The 14,448-nt window shown below is 52.8% G+C and overlaps 1 long non-coding RNA gene across 1 annotated transcript; it reads left to right on the forward strand.

Moving 5' to 3' along the window:
• The first annotated feature begins 8,329 nt into the window (after positions 1-8,329).
• Positions 8,330-12,926, forward strand: LOC124231275 (uncharacterized). The gene is made up of 2 exons (XR_006886475.1): positions 8,330-9,814; positions 12,526-12,926. It is a non-coding gene; the product is annotated as an uncharacterized LOC124231275 (long non-coding RNA).
• The last annotated feature ends 1,522 nt before the right edge of the window (positions 12,927-14,448 follow it).

Here is a 14,448-nt window from a genome sequence, read left to right on the forward strand (position 1 = left end):
CTGGCTGCGTTGTCAACCCTTACGGAGCTGTACACCTAAAACGGATGAATTTTGCCTCCATAAACCAGACTTAAAGAGAAAATCAAAAAGGAGAGCAAAACAAGGTCTCCTCCAGAAGGTCTGAACGCTCAGGTGCCCACAGTCCTGGAGTCTTCTGGAATCTCTCCGTGCTCCCCTGAAAGCCGAAAGGAGGGAGAAATTCAGAGCAATCCCGCCTGAATCTTTGTTTCTGGGTTTTAAGTTTGAGGTGTGACCAACATGATCTCTTTAAAACTAAGAGGTAATGAAGTTGCTGTGACTGCTGGCGTCCTTTCTGCGAGGATCAGCCCTCCAACAATTTGCTGGAAGTTTAGTACAGACACTTTATTTTTCTGTAAACAAGGGTATTAGGAAACAATATTTTTGGCAAGCATTGCTTGTGAAGACTTGTTTTCTTTGGACTATTTCTATAAGCAGAAATGTGAATGGTGAAATCAGTCACTAGTTTTGGTGAATATTTTTGAAGTGAAGAGTCAAAACTTTGACCAATGCGATGATATTTATATACCTTGAAATATAAAGTTAGGAAACTGCCTCTGTTGGGAGTCACCGTTCAACACGGAGCCCTCAGAACAGGGAGCACCTACCTTTTCTGGAGTCTGCCAGAGTTCCCTGTTCTGTGCCTCTGGACTCTTCCCTATCAGATGGCCCATCCTCAGCCTGTAGCCCTGCAGAACTGCCCTGTACTGTTGTGCAGTGTGTGCACTGCATAAAGGTTCTGACTGAAGGGGGCTGCTCTAGCTCTGCTTGTGGGCTGGATGCTCATGGAGCTGCACGTGCCCAGAGCAGCAGCTTTTCCTAGCTCACACAAAGGCATCATATCGGCCAGGAGTGGTCGATAAACCAAAGCATTCTAGAAGGTAGGAGTGATTCATGGTGTCCAGTGCTGCAGAGCCAAGAAAGAGGCCGACTGAGAATAGAGCACCGTGTAAAGCAACAGGGGCATCATTAGTGATCTTGAGATTTGTTTTGGGGGAGTGATGGAGGTGACAACCTCATTCAATTTGGTTCAAGAATGGGAGGAAAGGAATTAGGGCAGCAAAATGTGTGTGTGCGTGTGTGCGTGTGTGTTGGGCAGGTCTGGGAAACAGAGAAACCAGGACTGTGTCCAGCCAGTATGTGAAGTGCACGGGTTTCGTGGTTCTATGCGTGGGAAAGAGTCTAACCGGTGGGTGATTATTTTTAAACGAAACAGCACATGAGAAAGCGCTCGGGGCTGTGCTGGGCACGTCTGAAGGCTCCATCCACGTCAGCTGTCATGGTAACCCCACAAGCAGGGACGTGCGCGTCTCCCGTCTTGCTCACATGCCACAGAGAACCAGAAGGCCTGTGCCTTCCTTCTTCAACACGCCTGTCTCCTGCTCTTTCCTTCAGCCCACAGCCATAGGCCATGGCTTCTAGCTTTGAAGAGAGAAACCTCTGTTCTTCCAGAGCTGGCCCGGGTAGGGACTGGGGGAGGCAGAGGTCCCAGAACTGGCAGAGGTGGATGCTGACTGACAGGCAGGCTGAGACGCTGTATGGTGGCAGTGAATTCTAGTCCACGTGGTTTAAGGACAGGAAGGACTCTCCTGGGAAGACTAAGATGTGGGGCACAAGAGACTCTGGCACCCCCATTGATGCATGACGGTTTGAGTAAGAGCTCAAGTATTCTGAGGAAGCGCCCAGGGTACTGGCTCATGGACTTCCTCCATCTCCATCCTCCGCCATCGCTTCTTCAGTTCCTGGGTACGTGGGGCGGCCATAAACTCTGATCACACGGAGGATGACCTTTACAGGTTGACGATGTCCTTGATGACATTCTCGATGCTCAACCTCTGTTTCCAGACGTGATGAACGCCCCGTGCACCAGGCTGTGCGAATGCACGACTGTGGGATTATTTCTGTCTCTTTATTCATCCTTAAACATCTTTTGCCATTTTAACCATGCAGCCTTAAAAAATGTTTTTTTATAGAATAATTGTCTGAGCTCAGAAGAGCCAGTGGTGTTACTCATTGTCACCGAAACCCAGATGGTATTTTTGTTCTGTGCTCAAATTGGCTTTGGCGTTTCTTTCCAGGCCCTGTAAGCGCCTTAAAATTTCCATTTATCGGGTCAAGCTGTTCTGTAATCAACCAGAAAGCACAAGACACACGTATTTCTTAATCTCTTCCAAACTGAGAGAGAGGAAGATTTTTTAAAAAGCACATATAAATTTATATATATTCTAAGAAGAGTAAAGGAGGAAGCTGTCTTCTAATATTCCCATTATAACTCATATTTAACAAAAAACAGTTTGCAGATGGCTGAGGACAATGGGAGACGAGCTGTGTCTGGCTAAGTGGAGACTAGAGCCGCGTCTGGGCCTTCCCTCTGGGCAGGGCGGGGATGGGGCCCTGGGTGGAACACAGCCGGTCAGGACTCCTGGATCAGAAGGGCACAGTGGCACCCCACGAGGCTGGTCAGCCCGTCAGTTCCTCTTGGTTCCCAAGAGAAATTCACAGGACTTGGGAGATGGAAAGGACGTGGAGGTCTTCTAGCTCAGTTTGCTCATGGTTCAGATGGGGATCCCAGGGCACACAGCCTGGGGGCAGCGCCAGAATCGGAACACAGACCTTTGACTCCAGGGCTCCTAGCTGCTAGGGTAGGAAAGGTTGGAGAGAGCCCCCTGCCTGTCTCCCATCTTCCAGGGAACGTCCCCTTCTGTCCTGATGAAACAGTCAGTGACCTCCTCCTGGGAAGGTGAACTTGGATGTAGGACACCAAGGTGCCAGGGCTCCGGGAGTGGGCCGACCTTGTCCTGCAGCTGCCTTTTCCTTCCCCAGCTCTGGATGTCTTTGCAGACACTGGTCCCGGAGCCACCTGGCCCTAAAGTCATGGAGTGTAGAACATTCTTCCTGACCTACGATACGGCTTCCATCCATTTCCTTCTGAATATTTGCAATGCAGAGAAAGGTAGCGTGATTCCACATTGCAAACTTTGATTTCAGGGCTCCAGGGCCTGCACAGGTGAGCTGGGTCCCTATTCCTGCAAACTTGGGGGTCCGCCTCCTGGGCTGGCTTTGCGTAAGAAAGCGGACACGATGCAAATTGCTGTAGACCGCGGGCTGTGGCTGATGTGAAAGTCTTTACAAGGAAGCTGAAACTCAAGATGAGCAGTAAATGTACATCAGGATCAATGGTCCAAAGTGGGAGCTCCTGCACTCATCTAGAAAATGACAGATTCCCTAAAAGGAATCCCTTTGTTTTTCTAGGAACACCAAAAGCCCCGTAGCGGAACCCAATCACCTTCCGAGGCATTGAAGCTCTGCTTATGACAACTTCCAGAACCAATCCTTTGAAACAGATATCAGTGGACCTCTGTTCTACTGAAACAGAGATGAGTAGAGGAAATGTTTGCAAAAATATTGAAGCGTAGTCCCATTAAATTATTAGCATCATCTTAGAGATGGTGACAGTAGCGAGGTTTTGGGGGATGTTGCAGGCTGAATTATGTCCTCCGCCCAAATTCACACGTTGAGGTCCTAACCCTCAGCATCTCGGACTGTGTGGTTATTTGTAGAAGAATTCTTTATAGAGGCGAGTAAGTTAAAATGACATCATTAGGGTGGGCCCCACTCCAATCTGACTGTGTCCTTATGAGAAGAGGAGATCAGAACACAGACACATGGAGGGATGGTCGTGTGAGGACGCGGGAGAAAACGACCATCTACAGGCCAAGGAGGGAGACCTCAGAGGAACCAGCCCTGTCCCCACCTGGATCTGGGGCTCCCAGCCTCCAGAACTGTGAGGAGATAAATGTCTGCTCTTCAAGCTGCCCAGTGTGTGGTACTTTGTTGCGGGACCTGAGCTGACTATGATGGGGGTAAGGCAGTCGGAAGCAGCATGACTTCAATTTAAAGCCCTACAGATGCTGCCAGCTCCAGGCCCAGGGTGACAGGCACAAAGAGAGTGCTGATGAACACGTGGGCACTATGATCGGCCAACAGTTGGGGCTGTGGATACAGAAACTGCATCACTGCCAAAAAAAGACAAGGGCCACCTCGCAGTGCCCCACCACATGCCTTGCCCTTATCAACCCCTCCTACACCTAGGAAACCACTCTCATCGGCAACTGCGGCCCAAATCTCTTCCCACGTTAACTGTGGACACAAAGGAAGAGAACTGCCATGATGCTCGTCTGCAAACACTCCTTCCACAGCACCACAAGTACCCGGGAGAGATTGCTGGCACCTTCCCCACCCCCAACATCCACCCTCCCTTTCTTCTGAGGAATAGAACTCCAATTTTATTCAGGGTGGACATATGCCCAGCTAAAGGACTGCCTTTTCCCGTCTCTTGGCCCTCGTGGCCCTCATGTGATGTTCTGCCGAAGAGATGTCCATGGGGATGTGTTGTGGGGATTCTGGGAAGTCTCCTTCAAAGGGAGGAGGCACTTCTCTCACATCCTCCTGCTTCTTTCTTTCCATGGCCTGGAATGTGGATGCCACGGCTGGAGGTTCAGCAGCCATCTTGTTCCATGAGTTGACTTGAGAAGAGAAGCCACATGTGACAGAACAGAAAAATAGAAGCATGGGGGTCTGATGACTTCATGAAGCTGCCATGTGTGCCCTGGAATGCTTGCTTTCAGACAGCTTCTCTGTGTGAGCATTAAACCTTTCTGTGTTTAAGCCACTGTAGTCAGATCTTTGCTATAGTCAGCTGAACCTGATCCTAATATTTTCCATGGATCAACATCAAATGAAGACACATTTGTACAAAGAGGTTTTAAAAAAGTTCATGAGCATACATTTGGTGAATAAAAATACCACCTTCTTTTCTGCTAGCCCTGTGGGGTCTGACAACCATAGAGCTAAATGGGACTGGTGAACTCAGATAAACGGGGCATCCTCCTTGTTCCCACGTTTACAACTTGACTTCCTTCCTGTCCAGGATGGAAACAAAAGCCCTGAGTGAGCTCCTCTGTCAGCGGCTCTGGAGCTCGGTGCCCGGCTAATCACCCAGAGAGAGCCCTCCTGGAACCCAGGCGGCCGCGGACCTTGGAAGTGGTGAGGAGAGCCCTGTCGGGAACGTGGTGAGCAGCTTAATTCCCTTCTTCTGTGTTTTCTTTTCCCGGCTTTGGCTCGATCTTAATCCACGTTAGCATTTCCACGTGTTTGCTCTGTAAAACGAGTGGCTCTGGAAGTTGGTTGGAGCTTTGCAAATCGGAAAAACATGTGGGGTGAAGGAAGGGGTGAGACCCGGGTGAGACTAGACCTGGGCAGGGGTCCGGGATCCACGGCCTCAGCATGGCCTGCGGGTCAGCCCGGGGTGGGGTGGGGGCGTGGAAGAGACCCCGAGGGCATCCCGGAGGGTCAGCCATGCAGGAGCCATGAGCCCAGCGGGCTCTCACTGAGTGTTGCTGATCCACTGAAGGTGTCTGTGGTTGAACCCGACGACCTGTTTCAAAGTAGCAAGCTGCGCATGCGCAGCTGGGCGTGGCATCCTCCAGGACGCTCTCCTTCCCTCTCTGAGAGGCTGGAACGCTTACACGTGCTGCCAGGACCCGGAGGCGGAAGCGGAGGTAAACCCGGGGCTGCTCTGGTCTGGCCACGCCCCAGGGGCGGGCATTTAAGAGGCCTGGTCCTGGGAGGTAGTCTTCCGCCGCAGGCTTCCGTCTGGGGGTCCATGTCCTGGCTGAGGCTCAGCGCTGGGGGCCTGGCTCCATCTCCCCTCCCATCCCACCCGGGACAAATCTGACTCCGCAGCTTGCCCAGTGCTGATCCAGGCGAGAAGCTCTTGGCGCGGATGTTCCCAGGACTGGCGTAACCTGAAAGACAGGTGCTCTGCCTTTGGGGTAGTGGCCCACCCTGAGCTGCCTTCGTCTCCAGGAGGGCGGGGGGGGCGGGGTGGAACCCCTCTTCCCCAGCCTCTTCCTCGCTCCTGTGTGCGCACCGACACGGCTTCAGACTCACCACCTGGGCCCTCGGTTCGAAGCTCCTTTTAAAACACAGAGTCCCGTGAGTGACCAGATAGCACCGGTTTGCAGAGTTTAAAAGTTTTTTTTGAATGTGTGCACAGCTCATCAGCGGCCTGTTGAGCAGCCTCCAGAACGAGGATGAAGCCCAGGACGCCCCTGCCCTGTGGCGAGGGCAGCGGTCCCTCCCGCAGCAGCTCTCAGCCTGTCTCGGCAGTGGTTAGAATGGCCCGCGGAGCTTTCCATAAGCCCGATGCCCAGGCCGCACCCCGGGCCGAGCTTCACCGTGGGGCGCAGCTCCCAGCGACCTCCCCACTGGGGGTCTCTCCTGGCACAGCCATGGGCGGGTGGGCATCGGAGCAGCTCCCGGCTGGCAGCTCGCAAAGCCCGCCTTTCGAAGAGCCCAGCCTGTGGCCGGGGTCTGCAGCCAGGACACCTGGGCCCATCTGGGGTCTTCGCTGATGAGCAAGCTCGGGCAAGGGCTTGTTCTGAGTGGGGTCCTCACCTGTGCCCCGGAGGACAGGAGCCCCTTGCAGGCTTCCTGCGAAGACGGAATGTGAGAAGAGCTAGGGGGAGGTGCAGATGCTGCGCAGAGGCTGCTTCAAGGATGAGCCTGCTCTGCTGCTGGGGAGAGTGACACCCCCCCCCTTCACCTTCTAATCTTTTCATAGACTCCGGCTTCCTGAAGCACTTTTATTTTCTTCAAAGGATGCTCAATATTTTCTCTCTCCAGGTCACTTTATTCAGGCCCTTGTCGCCTTGCCCCATAAATTCCCCACCTTCCCAGCTCTCCCCTGGAGATGGAATAGCCCTTGTCCTCGGCTCTCTCCTTTCTCTGCTCCCGCCCCCCCCCGCCCCACCTGACCTTTCCCATCTCCTGAACTTGGGTTTTTTGCTTTCTTTGAGGCCTTACCCCCAGTCTGGTTCTTGTCCAGGTGAAGTTGCCGGTTCGTTTTAATTACCCTGCTTTTTCCCAGGGTGTTTCTAGTCCCCGGAACTTTCTTCCCCCAGTTCCAAACCTCTGCCTGATCTGACTTTGGTGCTCCCCCACAGGGTTCTGTCGGGGGCACTAAAATACCCTGCATGGGCCGTGACCTGTTTGGGGCAGTTCACTGAACGGTCCTCAGGACCCACTGCTTGCTGTCCCTTCCTTTCTTTGTAACCCCAGGGGACCTTCGGAGGCCAGACAGACAGTCAATGCCATGCATGTGTGGGCATGTCTGTGTGCACGTGTGTGCGCGTGTGTGTCCTTTGCACATAGTGAGTTGCTTCTTCCCTTTCGCCTGCCGGTGTTTCATTCCTGGTGGGCCGAGCATGGCACAGTTTTAGGTGAGATGCCCACCCATCTCCCAGCGAGAGAACAGAAGAAGGAATACATGGATTTCGGCGGGATTTGGTCCAAGAAATCACGAGTGAGAATTTCACATAACTCTGCAGGGAAAGATTTGTATCCAAGAATTTTATAATGACAGTGTTTGGGTGTGGGCATGACGCCCAGCAACGTAAATCATGATGTTTGAATCAGGGGTTATGAAAACTGGTTCTTGAGTTTATAGATGTTGGCATTGCTGCATGGCCAGATGCCATGGCGCGATGCAGTGAGCTCCTCACCTTCGTGGCACGAGTTAAGAGTCACGGCGCCGTGGAGGCCTGCAGTGGCCCCTGTCCTCTCCCTGAATCCCCTGCAGCCCCAGGCTGGTGGTTAGCGGTGCGGTGGGCTGGATGGACTCCCTCCAGGGTCCTCAGGGCCGGCAAGACAAGGTTCACAGTTTGACGCCCTAGGAAGAGTGGATCTGCTGAAACCCTTATCCAGGATTTGACGCACGGGCTATCGGTAGCAGGAACTGGGCCCAGCCTCCCTGCTCTCGAGGCCCAACGTGTTCTCAGAACATAGACGAAGCAGGTCAGTGCTGCCCGTAATTTCCAAGAGATGAAAGATTCGGGGTGCTTCGTGGGAACTCGGGTGCTTGCTGCAGCTCCTGCCTAGGGAGACAGGGAAGAAGGCACTTATGGCCCATCCGAGAGAAAGCAGGACTCGAGAAATTGGGGCTGCAGTCCTCTTCCCAAGAGTTAGAAACAACCCACATGTCTGTCAACAGACAAAAGGGAAAACACGACATGCTCCGTCTGTGCAGTGGAATACTGTCCGCCATTCAAAGGGATGAAGCACCGGGACCTGCAACACCATGGATGTTCTGCTCAGTGAAAGGAGCCAGACACAGAAGGCCACGTACTGGATGATCCCATTTATGTGAAATGTCCAGAATAGGAAAATCCACCGAGAGAGAAAGCAGATTAGTGGCTGCCAGGGCTGGAGGGGGTGGGGGGGAGGCCAGGAGGATTGGGGAGGTGATAGCTAAAGGGTACAGGGTTTTTTAGGGGCATGGTGGAGATGATTGATTTAAAAATGATTGTGGTGATGGTTGCCCAACTCTGTGAATACACTAAAAATGATGGGACTTTACATTTTAAATGGGTGAATTGTATGGCATGTGTGTTATATTCCAATAAATCTGAAACAACAACAAAAAAGAAATAGAAGTGGGCCTGCTCAGGTGGACTGTCCAGGTGCCACCAAAGCTGACTTTGGAGCCCACCTGCCTCCTGGACCTGCCACCACGGCCCTCCCTCTCCACGTCTGTTCTATTTTAGAACACGTCGGCCCTACCAGTTAAATTTTTGTGCTGTTGCTCAGTCTTGAGAGAATCAGCCATGGTGCCCTATTGCAATGGCCCTTCCTGGTAGAAATGGTGGAAAAAGAGGCCCCGCGTCACTGGGAGCAGATCAAAGGTCTGTGAACAGAGTCGCTGCCAGGTACTTGAGTGTTGCACAACTGAATAAATGAGTGATGGGAATATAAACAGACGCGGCAGTTCAGTGTCAAGGTTCGTTAGGAATGAGAATCTGCACGCCAGCAAGTTTCGTCTTGAACTGACGTTAAGCTTTGTCAATCACTGCCATTCTTGGCGTGAATCTCATTCTGCCACATATTCTGGATCTCAGAGAATGGAAACAGGCATGATCGCTCTAAATGCTGGTAGGATTCTAGAGTCCTCTTCACATGGGATATTAGTCCTTTCACAGTGATATTTGGAGAGATGATGGCCTGAGAGGTTGAGATGACCTTCTAGAATTTGTCTCCAAAATCCTGCCTCTATCCACGCTGGAAAACCCAGGCTACTTGCTGGCTAAACCGTGGAGCTGATTCTCAGTTCTGCACAGTTCCCCACCGGCTGTCCTCTTCCTTCCCTCTGGTCTGGGGCTTCCTCCTCTTTGAGGCTCTGCTCTGTGATCACTTGCCTCCCCTTGGGTCCACCTGTCATACCTCCTCTCAGGCCCTCAGTATCAGAGCTGGACGCAAGCTTCCCACTGCTTTCTCTACTCTGCTCTCTTGAGAACAAGGACACACATGACTTTTTGTTCTTAAGGGCTGCAGTGGATAGAATAATGGCGCCCCAACAGAGGCTCACATCCTCATCCCCAGAATCCATGCATATGTTCCCTTACATGGCAAAAGGGACTTTGCAGGTGTGATTAAGTTAAGGCTCTCCAGAGGAAAAGATTATCTTGCATCATCCAAGGGCGCCCTAAATGTGGTCGCAAGGGCCCTTAAGAAAGAGGGAGGCAGAAAGGTCAGAGAAGGAGATGTGGTGATGAAAGCAGAGATCAGAGAGAAGATGCTGCTGGCCTTGAAGATGGAGGAAGGGGCCACGAGCCGAAGAATGCAGGCAGTCTCTGGAGGCGGGAAAACGCAAGGAAAGGAAGTCTCTCCTAGAGCTTCTGGGAGGAATGCAGTCCCACCAACACCTTGATTTTAAACTTCTGACCACCAGAACTTTAAGGTAACAAATTTGTGTTGTTTTAAACCACTGAGTTTGTGGTAATTGTTACAGCAGTGGCAGGAAACAGATTCGTCAGTTTTACTATTGGCCAAGGCAGGGAAACGGGCAAGACTGAAGGAAAAAGGGAGTCGCAAGAAATCCTAAAAGTTACTTGTTCCAGCAGACGCTGGCCTTCCAAAGTATGCACAGGCCCAGGTCTGTTTTCCACGGCTTCTTCTCTGACTTCTGTTAAAGCCTGTTCAAGGAGTTTCCCCATTCCTGCAGAGCGGTCAGTCTTGCCCAACCCTGGCCGGGTCGGAGCTCGGGCCAGACCACCTGGATTGACCGCAGTGCAGCCTGGACTGGGTGGCCTCACCTCCTCTTCTGGGGGGATGCTCAGGCTGGTCATTACCCGTCCTGAGGGTGACACTCCCAGGCCTGTCCTGAGACTCTGGTTCCCCCACACCTTTCTAGGATGTCATGGCTCCAGCCCCTGGAGGCCTGCCTGGCCTTCCGGGTTTTCTAGGCAGCCCGGGGCCTCCTCCGTTGATTTCAGGTGGCTGTGTTACCTGTGGCGCTGGCCTTGGAGAGGGTCGCTCCCTCTGCATGCTCTCGTGTGCCTGGAGTTTGCACATCAGCTGGCTAAGGAGGCTGACTGCTGCCTTAGCTGAGGCTCAGCTCTGCCCTCTGCATCCTAAGCCCATGTCCTGGCAAAGCCTCTCCCTGGCCTGTGGGTGATGGAGCAGGAGACAAGCTGCCTTAAGGCTCCCTCCAGCCGTCCCAGCAGACTCCTGCCCCTTCTTGCTTCAAAGCCGACATGTCTGAGTTCTTGTTCCCACTTCACAGCTGCTCTGGTCATTGGACACCCCACTCTGATGAGTGCAGGATGAAGCCCTCTCGGCTCAGAGGATTAGAAGCATCCACTGCCTCACATCCAGTTTGACTCATTCTTGTGCCATTCATCAGACATTTTGTTGACTGCCTGCTTGAGACCAGGGGCGGGGAGTCTTGGTCGTTCTGACCTTTAGGGAGTTTCCAGTCTCGTGGAGAAAGACGACTACCAAATATGATATTATGCAGATCCTTAATTCCGTTGTGATAGGGGTGTGATGAGAAAGTCCAGGTTGTTGCAACTGGACCTCATCCGGCCTTAGAGCCAGAGAAAGCATCTGGGAGTAAGTGATATTTAGGCTAAGAGTTGAAAGTTGAGTGGCAGTGAAGGGGAGTGTGTGTGTGTGTGTGTGTGTGTGTGTGTAATGCAGTGGATTCCAAATATATTTGAAAGGAACAGCATTTGTTCACTCATTCATTTATTCACTTGGGAACTACTTACGGAGCATCTGGACGCCAGGCCAGAGGACAGAGCGTTGGGTGCATGGGGCAGCTGTGTGCAGCATGGACCATGAAGGCAGTGGACACTGGCAAGTGGCCGCCATATCCAGAGTGGAGGGCAGGTGGTAGCTGGGGCCAGAGCAATGTCAGGGAGAGCAAAGGCCCGTTCAGGAGAGGATTCAGGAGGCGGAATTTCCCTGGACTGGATGGAGGCTGATGGAAAATGGGGGATGAGGCCACCTGGAGGGTCATGGTGACTGCCCCCCACTGTCTCCGGCATGAACAACCGGTGGATTGTGGGGTCCTCTAAGGAGGGGAGTGGTGCAGAGCAGAAGCAAGTTGTGGGGAGGAGGGAACCATGGTTCCACTTTGGACACACGCACCCCTGTCCCAGGCACGGGCCCCGGAGGTAGGATGATGGTGGGAGGGGAGGGAATGCCACAGAGAGAAGGCGAGCCTTTCTGGAGACCCTGATGGGGCTGTTGTGCAGCGACAGAGTCCTTTAAACCTATGCACACATGAAAGCTCTACAGTTTGCAGAGCACGGACCCGAATATTGTTCCTCCCGTTGGAGGCTGTCGGCACCCCAGCCATGTTCCCGGCGTCCCCTCCCCCAGAAATCCCTGGCTGCTCGGTGGGAACCATGGCGCACACCAACGGGATTCTGCCTGCATCTGTCTCCCGAGGACAAGGATGTTCTCTGGCCTCGGGCGTGAGCCTGTCCTGCTCATGGGACGGGCTGAAGAACGGTGATGTGAGGTCCCGGGAGTGGCTGCTAACCGACGGGGACAGGAGTTGGAGAAATGCCTCAGCTCCCTCTTGCCTTGTTGGGGCCATTCTGCGGTGTGTTCTGCCTGGTCCCGCAGCAGAGCCCCAGAGGGACTGACCCTTGTTAAAGTCTCTTTCCTCCCTCCTCCCTGTGCTTCTTGGGACCACCCCGCAAACCAGTGTTTGCATGCAAATCCTTGTCTTAGGGAACTATGAGGGAGCGAAACTCAGGCATTAATGAAAGTTCTCCTTGTATCTTATGGTCAATTATGTCCATTTCCTTGGAAAATTGGTAAGGGTGCATTATATCCATTTAATTGAAAAGTTAATAACGGCACATGATTTCAGATTGAGAACATATTACCCTAGGAGTAATGCTCTGTGATACATTTCATCCCGTCATAAAGCGTCCAATTTATTCATCGTGATCTTAGGATAATAAAACATCTGGGGCTAGGTTTTTCTGACATTTAAAAACCTGTTTCTAAATTAATTTGCCCTGCAAAATTGATGCGTAACTGCCTCTTGCCATCTGACTCTGATTAAGTGTGAGGGGGGAGGAGGGGATCAACCCAGTGGGGATGCATCTGGGGCGAGGTGACCTTCCTAACGGGTCTTCAATCACCGTGCAGTGCAGGCACCGTCGGGATGGCCGTGCCTGCTCCAGAAGTCGGCTCTGATCTTCCCGCCGTCAACAAGACTTTCCCCTCCTTTACGTCCAGCTGACCTCTCGTGCGGGGTGAGATCCGAAACGGATAAAAACACACTGGGAGCTGCCATGTCACAAAGCAGATGTGTGAGCATCCTACTCTTGAGCCTGCCGCTGGGAATCCAGACGTGATGAGCCTCAGTCTTTTTAATCGACAGCAGTGGTGAACCAAGACGGTAGATGCTTTGCTGCAATGTGACTCGGAGCCAAGGGCGGGCAGAGACTCTGTTCGCAGTCCACCTTCCTTCCAACGCTCCAGGTTGTGATGTAATTGCAGCCGAGGCAGAATTAACAATAAGGAGCTGGACGTGCCTTAATTCATTATGTGCTTTGCCTGGTGCATTTATTGATTGGTGCCAGCTTGCCTGGCCGGCTTGGTGGGTGGCAGGTGGGTCCCTGCTGGCCCCTCCATGCTCACCTGTGATGCCTGAGGACGAGGCAGGAGCTCATCCCATGAGGAGTCCCGGGTGGGCTGCATGGGTGGTGGTGGGGTCAGGGGGCTACAGATTCTTCAAAGCGGTGCGACATTTCAGAGCACCTGTTTGCCCTTTTGTTAGGGAATGATTGTCTTCAACCCCTACCCCTTCCAAGACAGAGCCCTCCCTCAGGAGCTCCTGACTTGCTGTGATCTAAGGACCCGGAAGAGCAGGGTCAAAACTGCCCTGTGCTGGAAACCATGGGCTGCGTAGTCTCTTAGGGAAATGTGTGAGCCACAGGACACCCCCCGACCATGATGATGGAGGCACATGTGGTGTTCTAACCTCCCAGCTATGGGTTGTCACCATGGTAACTACTTTCATACCTTCATTAGTATTTCCAACAACATTAACAATGACCTTGTCTTCTCGCATCCGTGGTTTCGTTTGGTCCTGGCAAGGACGTAGGGGCTGGGTATTTGTCTTTACGCTCATTTTGCCCAAGAGGAAGTGGAGACCCAGGGAAGTTAGGTGCAGCCAACTAGGTGGTGAACGATGAAGCTGGGACCCATCGGACCTTCCAGCGTCAAGGCCTGCCTCTGGCTGGGTTTCATGACAGTGCCTCTTCTCAGGGCCGTTGTGGATGCACGGGAAGGTAGGCATGCAGGCCGGCCCCAGTTCTGTCTGGTTCCTAAGAACCAAGGGCGTCATTTGTCCAATGGCTGACAAGGACCTGGTGTGGCCTTGGGATCCCACTGCCATTTTGTTCAAGGCTCAAAAGTACGAGCCCCTTGTAACTTGACATCCGGTCCACCTTTTGTATCCTGTTTCATTCTCTTCCCCACCCAGCCTGCCTCCACTTGAGGTCTTCTGGGCATCTCATTCCAGCCTTAGTTCACCCTGGGCACCCCCTGTGCTGTGGCTTTGACCCTCAGAATAGGCTTCTTCAAGAGCTGGCAGTCCCTGGCAATGGAGGAGATCACAAAGAACTGGACCCCCAGACTCTGTCAGCACACGGATTCTGCCCACCTGCTATGGTCTGAATGTCTGTGTCTCCCCAGAATTGACATATTGAAATCCTAATGCCTGATGTGAAGGCACTAGGGGGCAGGGCCCTTGGGGGCTGATGAGGTCACGGGAGCAGAGCCTTCGTGAATGGGATCAGTGCCCTCGTAAAAGAGACCCCACAGAGCTCCCTGGGCCCTTCCACCACGTGACGACACGGTGAGAAGATGCCGCCTATGAACCAGGGCCTTCACTAGACGCCGAATCTGCTGGCGCCTTGATTTTGGAATTCCAGCCTCCAGAACTGTGAGGAGCAAATGTCCGTTGTTTATAAGCTGCCCCATCTCTGGTATTTTGTTACAGCAGCCCAAGCAGGCTAAGATGTGCTTGTTTATATTTTCAGCCTGGGCCATTCTTGGTGGGAA

Source organism: Equus quagga, chromosome 21 (assembly GCF_021613505.1).
Source record: "Equus quagga isolate Etosha38 chromosome 21, UCLA_HA_Equagga_1.0, whole genome shotgun sequence".
Taxonomy (NCBI): domain Eukaryota; kingdom Metazoa; phylum Chordata; class Mammalia; order Perissodactyla; family Equidae; genus Equus; species Equus quagga.